The 7,638-nt window shown below is 46.0% G+C and overlaps 1 non-coding gene across 1 annotated transcript; it reads right to left on the bottom strand.

Annotated features, from left to right (window-relative positions):
• Positions 1 to 340: 340 nt before the first annotated feature.
• On the bottom strand, positions 341 to 447 carry LOC148163487 (U6 spliceosomal RNA). Its single transcript, XR_015769390.1, has one exon. It is a non-coding gene; the product is annotated as a U6 spliceosomal RNA (small nuclear RNA).
• Between the last annotated feature and the right edge of the window lie 7,191 nt (positions 448 to 7,638).

Here is a 7,638-nt window from a genome sequence, read left to right as displayed (position 1 = left end):
CAAAAATGGAAAATTCCACACATTCCCATACCTCCTCACTCCCCACCTGAACCACAGCCCCCCAGCACTGCCTCCTGGCAGACAGTCTCTCCCTCGCTGTCCTGCCCGGCTGCTTCCTTGTATTCAATAAACTTCTGTGTCCTTCGTGCTGCCTGGGGTGAATTCTTCCACTGCCAGTGCCACCGGCCTCCACCCGCTCGGGTCGCCCCACAATGAATTTATAGTCACTTTTCCAATTAATATTCAGGATGACAGAATTTCTACTTACTCTTCTCCTATTGCCATCTCAAAAAAAGAGCTCCTGTCCTCAAGAACACCAACCTGATCACTCGTGCAACAGCCCCACGGGAGACTTACCATGAATTTGCTTGTCATCTGTACCCAGGGACAATGCCAATCCTCTGTGTCGTTCTAAATCTAATATATGCGCTGCCGAAGTGAGAACACATAATCTTCATAACCTTTACCAGTCTCAAAGGTGAAAAATTGTATCTCATCCTAATTTGAGTTTGCATTTCTTTGGTAATTAATGAGGCTGAGGGTGTGTGTTGTCATTATAGGCAAGTCCCCAGTTTAAGCCTCTGTAAAATTGCTGGTATTCTCCACAACAGCACTTCCGAAACTTCGGTTATCTGCATAGTATGTTTTTCCCGATTAACAAATGCCCCGTGCTACTATTTACTGACTGAATTTTTAGTTACTGAGCCCCCTCTTAAGCAGTCATATACAGGCATGACACACGTGAATAGATTTGGTGCCTCCTTGTATACTTCCCCAGTGCACAGAAGCATAAGCACGTCACTCTTAAAATAAACAAGCGGGGTGCCACCTGAAATCATCTCATGGACCACCCACCCGGGGGTGAGTGCCACCCTCTGGGAATCCCTGCCCTACAAGCATTCTGAAACTGAGACAGAGTGAGAGATGTCAGTCATTGCCCTGTGTCCACATCTCTTCCGTAGGAAAGACCATGTTCTGAGGAAACCCAGACCGATGCCCACCCTCACTTGGTGCCAGGGGCCACTGCACCCTAATGATGATGTGCTTCACCATCTGGGTGGGAAAGATGACCCAGGGCTGGACTTGCAGTGCTGCAGTGAGCCAGCTGGTGTCTTGGGGAGACCACATCACCCCGCTAGCCCTCAGTTTCCTCATCTGGTGGTGGGTGGTCCCCGCCTGTACCAGCAAGCCCTCTCTGTGGTGTCGCTGACAGAGGACTGACACCTAAGGAGCTTACAAGCTCCCATGCACAGGGAGCACCAAAGGGTACTGAAGAGTTAGAGAAGCCCTGCCCAGATCTGGAGGAGCCGAGGTTAGGGCAATGCGGGCTATGTGATCATCACAAGAGGGTGCTATCAGGTCACCCCTGGGCACGGGCAGAGCCCAGCAGGAAAGGGCGTCGTGAAGTCCAGGAGAGACAATGCGCAGAACCCAGAAGCCCAGATCGTGCCCTGCTTCCAGCAGCTGGGTCCAGATCAGTGAAGGATCAGGAGAGTGTGTGCGTGTGGTGTGTGGAGTCTGGAGAAGCAGAAAAGCACAGCGGTTTTGGACCAGAGAGCCTGGGCTTGACTACCATGCTTGCCCCTTCCTAGCTGGTGTGGCCTCAGACAAGTCACTTAATGACCTCTGCCTTAGTTCCCTCGTCTGTAGAATAAGGATCATAGTATTACCAACTTCATAAGATAGTGTCAAGGCTTAAAACGGTTAACACATAAAAAATGGCCTGGTCATAAGCTTTAGTTTCTGTGTCTAAGAGAGAGACAAAAACAGGAAGAGGGTGAAGGAGAAAGGGCAAGGGCAAGTTAGTCAAGGCTACTTCTCCAGTGAGGTGGGGGTGAGGAGGGTAAGGGGATCTCCCGCCCTGAGTTTCGGGAAGAAAATAGGATACACACGGGTGGGCTTCTCTCGTGGAGCTAAGGAGAAAAAACAAACAGAAAAACTGCTTAGAGGTATTTCGTTACTCAGGGCCCAGAACTGAGGACCCTGACCTCACCAAACAAGGTGTGTCTTGCTAAGAAAAACGATACGTTGTTCAGTGGCATGTGTGCCTGATGTTATCTGTTTGAGGAAGACGCTGAGTTGCCAGATTCTTCTATGGAGACCAACATGCAGCTCAGAGGGGTGCAAATTGCACTTAATCTTAGGGACAGTCATAGTGACTGACTGTGAGCTGTACCACCTGGAAGAGCAGCAGATAAACCTGTGGAGTGTGCCGTTTGCTCAGACAGTTACATGTGCAGAGAAAACCATAAATCGCTTTGGGCGGTGGGTCAGGTAACCGGCTTGCAGCATTAAGCTCAGTTCCAAATGCTTAGTACTGGGGCCACCCAAGAGTCCCGAGATCAACTGATACTTATGACCCTGGTGTTGATAATCCTTTCCAGATACCATGCCCACTAAAAATGCCACCCCCAAAGGAAGTAGTTTCTTCTTCACACCAGAGCAGAACCTGAGATCTATTGCAACATTGACCTTTTTTTAATACTTAAAACAAAAACAAAACACTCTGGTAATTTCCCTGAAGCAGTGTGTGTGTATGTGTGTGTGTGCACGTCTGTACATGTGTGTATGTGTATGTGATGTCTAAAGAGACGACCTCCCTTTTGGCCCCTTTCCTAGAATGCCAGAGAAGGTTTGAGAAGGTTTGAGTCCTGTCCAATCTTCCACTATTCCACTGGGACTTTTCCCTGCCCTGGGGCATTCTCCTCAGAGACTGGCCACTGTCCTCAGCATGAAAGCTCACATGGCCCCTGAGTCAGCGGGATAGACCCAGGGGCGTCGAGGCGTTCCTTCATACCTCCTCAATATTTCCCCTATGTGCTGCCTGGTGACTGAAATTCCTTCAACTAGTTCAGGCCTCATGTTCCATATCAAGAGACAGCGAGCTATTCCGTAAAGTTTCAGAAGTAAAGATTTGGGGCTTTTGGCCCTTCCAGTCCCTGTTCCGGCTACTCAACTCTCCTAATATAGCTAGAAAGCAGCCGTAGATAATACACAGTGGAAAAGCATAGCTGTGTTCCAATAAAGCTTTACTTACAAAAGCCAGACTTCCGGGCGCCTGGGTGGCTCAGTCGTTAAGCGTCTGCCTTCGGCTCAGGTCATGATCTCAGGGTCCTGGAATCGAGTCCCACATCGGGCTCCCTCCTCCGCGGGAAGCCTGCTGCTCCCTCTCCCACTCCCCCTGCTTGTGTTCCTGCTCTCGCTATCTCTCTCTGTCAAATAAATAAAATCTTTAAAAAAAATAAAATAAAACCAATGTTTAAAAAAAAACAAAAGCCAGACTTCCTGCACCGCTAGCCGTAAGTTGCCGACCCCTTGTCCCACATTTACAGAGAAGGGCAGTGGGATGGGGTAAGGAGAGCTGACATTTACGGGGTGGATACCACATGCCAGGCCCTGTACTAGCACTTTCATATCTGGGATTTCATTTAGTCCTCACAAAAGTCACTATATAGGAGGTACAATCAGTATCCCCATTTTATTTTCTTAAATCTAATTTATTTTATTTTTAAGTAAGGTCTACCCAACATGGGACTTGAACTCATGACCCCCAGATCAAGGGTCACATGCTCTACTGACTGAGCCAGTAGATCCCCATTTTATAGCAAAGGAAATCGAGGCTCAGAGAGGTTAAGTAACTCAATTGAGGTTGCTCAGCTGATGCCAGCAGAATCTGAACTTGGGTATGTGAAGTTCCAAAACCTGCGTTCTTTGTACAGAAACAAAGACGCACAGATTGCTAGAGCCAGATAGGCCTCAGAGCTCACCAAATCCAACATCCTCATTTTATAGGGAGGAAATAGGGAGAGTAGGGGGAGATAAGACTAGGATAGATTTGTCTACTTTCTCCAATTTGTACAGGAGTAGCCCTAATGCCCTAATAACTGTCACCTGGGCATAGCGTCTCTCCTCATGACTAAGTGGTTGTCAGCAGGGTCTCTCTCCCTCGGGGCAATACCAAACTCCCTCTTTCCATGCTCCTGCCCTATCCTCTGCTGAACATTTAGTAATATGTCACAGAAACAGCTAACAATTTTTTTTTTTCTCACTGGAAGAACTATATTTATGTAGCATTGGTTTTGGAGATTTGAATTAGCTGGACAACTTTATGTTGTGAATGACAGAAACTCAACTCAACTTGGCTTAAAAAATAAAAGTCATTTATTGGCTCACATAACCTCGTTTCAAGATGGGGCTAACTTCAGGTGGGGCTTGATACAGGCTCAAACGATGTGCCAGGACCCAACTTCTCTGTAGGTTTCTCATCATCCTTAGTATTGGTTTTAATCCCAGGCGCGTTCTCCCTCATGGTGGCAAAATGGCTGCCAGGAACTCCCAAGGTTATGTCTTCCCTTATTTGCATGCTTCCCCCAAAGAAGGGGGCTCTTCTTTGCCAGAAACCCCAGCAATCATGTCCTTGCATCTTATTGGCTTGGGCCAACTACATCATTACCTCCAGGGGTTGGGATGCTCTGTCTTAAGCTAATCAGAATCCATCCCTGGAACTGGGGGTGGGATTAATTATACCTAAATCACATGGCTGACAACCAGGGAGAGGTTAATTTCCCATGACAAGTCAGGGTGATGTTGGCAGGAGAAGAGGAGTTGGCCAACAAAAATGTCTGCTCCGGGTTGAACTCAGGGTCCTCAGAAAGGTGTTCCATTACCAAGAATTCACTATTCCATTCCATTTCTTCTTGGAGATAAGGGTGAGCCTCCTCGGGCCCTCTGCCTGGCGCCCAGGCCATGAGAAGATGGCTCACAGGGTGAATATGGGGCAGCTGTGTTCCTCATGGGCATTTCTCAGTGACCAAGCCCATGCCCAAAAGCCCCAGTGCCTGACCCACGGGAGAAGGGGTTTGAAATAGTTTAAGTAGAGAAAGCCGCTTTGAAAATAGGCACTCATCCACTCTCCGGGGCGAGTACAAACTGATGCCAGAGAAGTGAGCAGGGCAGAGTGCTTATTTCACAAATTTAGTGGTGTCTTGGCACAGTTTTAATGCTTTTTGGGGTGTCCCTGCCCAGAAGCCCTCTCAGAGGCCGTCAGGAGGAGGCAATCAGCAAATTACTAAGCTTGCAGCCTTTTTCAGAGTTCTCATTAGCAAGTGATAGATTAGTGTCACCACAGGCCAGCTTTTCTGACTGCCAATAAAACTGTGATAGTAAGAGGCATGGCCCTGGTTCCAATTTACAAGGAGCAGGTAGAAGCTGCTGACCCATCTGTCCTTCCTATGGAGGGGTGCCGGGCATCTCTTGGATTCCTTATGGTCCGAGGATGAAGACCCACACGAGATACCAACACAACTGTGGATCATCTGTGGAAACAGAGGGGAGGTGTTAGAGCCTGTGGCTTCACATTCGGCCATTTGGTGGTGATGCATTTATGTTGGCTGTCTTACACTATTTAACTGTTTGTATTCTAACTCACAGTCGAGGTTCTTTTTTTTCCTCAAGGTTTTATTTATTTATTAGAGAGAGAAAGCAACAGAGAGCACGAGTGGGGAGGAGAGGGAGATGCAGGCTCTCCGCTGAGGAGGGAGCCCGACCCGGGGCTCCATCCCAAGACCCTGGGATCCTGACCTGAGCCAAAGGCAGATGCTTAACCGACTGAGCCATCCAGGCATCCCTCAAGTCAACGTTCTTAACATCCAGTTAATCTTAATCACAGGAGTGTTGCTCTGGCAAGCTCAGTTGGTTAAAAGCCAAAATTAGGGCAATTCCACTCCCAGATGTTTATTCCCAGAAGAACTGAAAGCAGGGATTCGAACAGATACTCGGACACCAACGTTCACAGTAGCATTATTCACAACAGCCAAAAAGTGGAAACTGCCCAAATATCCACCAACAGATGAATGAATAAATAAAATGCGGTCTATCCATGCAATGGAATGTTATTCAGCCATTAAAAAGAAAGAGATTCTGGTACATGCTGCCACCTGGATGAAGCTTGAAAGGTTAGGCTAAATGAAATAAGCCAGACTCAAAAGGACAAATATTGTATGGTTCCACTTATATGAGTTATCTAGAATAGGCAAATTTATAGAGACAGGAAGTAGAAAAGAAGGTCTCTGGGACTGGGGAAAGGGAATGGGGGGAATTATTGTTTAATGGGTACAGAGTTTCTGTTTGGGATCGTTCAAAAGTTCTGGAGATGGATGGTGGTGATGGTTGCACAACATTGTGAATGTACTTAATGCCACTGAATTGTACACTTGAAATGGTTAAAATGACAAATTTTGTATTATGTATGTTTTACTACAATCAAAAAAAAATTTAGGTCAAAGTTAGGGACAAAATCTAAGTAGGGGCCTGTTAGCTCCATTCTGTCTCATAAATCACCTCAGCTCCATCCCAAACCCAACTGGTGTTTAGAAATCAGTGTCTTTGGGGGCACCTGGGTGGATCAGTAGGTTAAGTGTCTGCCTTCAGCTTGGGTCATGATCCCAGAGTCCTTGGGCTCCTTGCTCAGTGGGGAGTCTGCTTCTCCCTCTGCCCCTCCTCTCACTCATGCTTGCTCTCTCTCACTCATTCTCTCTCAAATAAATAAATAAAATCTTAAAAAAAAAAAAAAAAGGAAATCAGTGCCTTTGGCCAGTGGAAAGTTTGACTCAGGGCAATATCTTCCAGTTGATGAGAAATACGATCCATCTGCTGCTTTAAATAGTGGGTTAGGAAAGTTGGCCATGACACTGAAGGTTACACCCAGAGTGTAAATAAATAAGACATCCACATTGTTCAAACATTAAACATAAACGTAAAACATAAAAGACAGTAAAAAGTCTTCCTCTTACACTTTCCCCATCTACTCACTTCCCATGTCTTCAGCAGATGAGTCTGTTTTTAGTTTCTCGTTTATCCTTCTAAAAAATGTTATGCATATACAAGATATTATGGATATATGTTATTTTTCCCTCTTTTTTGTTTGTTTTTCTGTTTATTTGAATTCCAATATAGGGGTCCCTGGGTGGCTCAGTTGGTTAAGCGTCCAACTCTTGATGTTAGCTCCAGTCATGATCTTGGGGTTGTGAGATAGAGCCCTGCGTTGCGCTCTGTGCTGGGTATGGAGCTGCCTCGGGAGTCTCCCTCCTTCTGCCCTTCCCTCTTCCTCTCTCTCTCTCAAAAAAAAAAAAAAAAAAAAAAAAGAATTTCAGTATAGTTGACATACAGTGTTATATTAGTTTCAGGTGTACAATATAGTGATTCCACACTTCCCTACAACACTTGGTTCTCATCACAGGTGCACTCCTTAATCCCCAGCACCTATTTCCCCCATCCCCCTACCCACCTCCCCTCTGGTCACCATCAGTGTGTTCTCTAGAGTTAAGGGTCTGTTTCTTGGTTTGTCTCTCTCTCTCTCTTTTTCCTTTGCTTATTTGTTGTTTCTTAAATTCCACATATGATTGAAATCATATATTTGTCTTTCTCTGACTGACTTATTTTGCTTAGCATTATACTCTCTAGCTCCATCCATGTCATTGCAAATGACAAGATTTTATTCTTTTTCCGGCTGAATAATATTCCATTACATGTATTATATATTATAATGTGTGTATACACGTTATATCTTCTTTATCCACTCATCTATCGATGGGCATGAGGGCTGCTTCCATAGTTTGGCTATTGTAAATAATGCTGCAA

This window comes from Eumetopias jubatus, unplaced genomic scaffold (assembly GCF_037043125.1).
Source record: "Eumetopias jubatus isolate StellerSeaLion01/CBP00866 unplaced genomic scaffold, mEumJub1_p1.0 scaffold_10, whole genome shotgun sequence".
Classification (NCBI taxonomy): Eukaryota; Metazoa; Chordata; class Mammalia; order Carnivora; family Otariidae; genus Eumetopias; species Eumetopias jubatus.
The sequence above is the reverse complement of the archived record's forward strand: the minus strand, read 5'-3'. Positions and strand labels throughout refer to the sequence as shown.